Below are 1702 nucleotides of genomic sequence, written 5' to 3'. Positions count from 1 at the left end.
GTATTACTACCAAACACAATGGCTGAGGACAATACAATAGAAGCTCTACTGTGAGAGAGCACTCAGGATGCTAGCCGAGAAGACTAGAAGAAAGACTTAGGAAGGATATGGCATTGAGCAAGAGATTTGGCCTCATGGCCCCCCTGGGGATATTACAATACCTTAATTCCATTAGACTGTCAATGGCATGGATGTCATTAGAATGTTTTTAAAGATTTATTGCAATCAAAATCATAACTTGAGTTTGGCTTTATGCATATGAACACACATGATCCAAACTAAGGTATCTCGATTCAGTTTTAATCTACATGGGTAACACAATTTTTTTAAATCAATTAAATAAATTATAAAAATTCATGTACAATGTGTCTAGTTTATAAATAAATTGAATTTAAAATATTATTTTTAAATTAGGGCTACAAAATAATAAATTGTAAAGACTATTTAATGATATTATGGATAAAAATCATAATTTAAAGTCTACTTATTTTAAAAATTTGATAACTTATAAGATTAATTTCTAATTTTTTATTATTTCAATACATATTTTTTAGAGTATACTAATTTCCTAAAAGAAATTAAGTTTCTCACTACTAATTTAATTTTTGTATGACTTATTCTATTTATCCAAGTCTCTTTTAATTTTTAATTAATTATAATTATACAAGTTAAATTTTATTTTTAATTTGAAATGATTAATTTTTAATTATTTTAAGCATACTTTTTCACTATGATTTAATAACTTAATGAATTTACTAATAATAAAAATTTATTATAAAGAAGATAAGTCACATTCTTAATTTATGAGAGTTTTTACAATTAATTTTTTATTGATATAAATTATTTAAGAATTTTCGAAAAAAAACTATAAACATTTGTTATATCAACGACTATATTTTCAGCATTTTAGGTGAATGAAGGCCTCTGTATGTTGATGGGCTTGCATGGGGCCATGGTAATTGAGAAAAGGTGTTAGAAAGAAGAGGTTCACAAGTAGCGTATGTGCTAGTGTGCAAATAGATGTTATCTTCTTTCCGCGTAAAATCTCTTGCCTCTTTTTTTCTCTCTCTTTTACTCTCACACACACTCTTTAGAGTATCCTCCTCTCAATAATGAGATGCATTTTGAAGAGAGGGGGGTTCTTTAAATAGTTTTTCTAAAGGGGAGGCTTATCTTTATTTGGTTGATTAATTAAATGGGATTTCTCTTTGGTTTCCTTAGGGGGAATTTTTGTGTATATATAAGGTTTAGAATAATGAAAATTCCTTTAGGAATAAGGTAGTTTTATTTCTTTGAAATCCCCCAAGATTTTTTTTTCCAAGGGGGGTAGAGAGGCAGGGAGGGCTTATCCTTAGCTCCACTTATAAAGGGTTTAATTAAATTATTTTTAAAGAATTATTTATTTTTATTTTATTTCCATTGTAGTTTTCTTTATCTTTCTTTAAGTTATTTATTTTTTTCAATGAAAAAATAATAATAATTAACATTTAAAATAATTTTTAATAAAGTAAAAATTTGAGATAAGTCATTATGATTAAGGAAACATCAAAGTAAATTTTTAAAAAGTTACAATAAAGAGGAATAATTTAATTTAAAAAATCATAACTAAATAGTATTAAAATATTTTAATGACTACAATATAAAATTGAGTAAAATAGACTAGTTGAAGCTTCTATGAGGGTATACATATATATTTTTAACA

Source organism: Lygodium microphyllum, chromosome 29, assembly GCF_053477565.2.
Source record: "Lygodium microphyllum isolate KBCC chromosome 29, Lygodium_microphyllum_v1.1.10, whole genome shotgun sequence".
Lineage (NCBI taxonomy): Eukaryota > Viridiplantae > Streptophyta > Polypodiopsida > Schizaeales > Lygodiaceae > Lygodium > Lygodium microphyllum.
Note: the sequence above shows the minus strand (reverse complement) of the source record.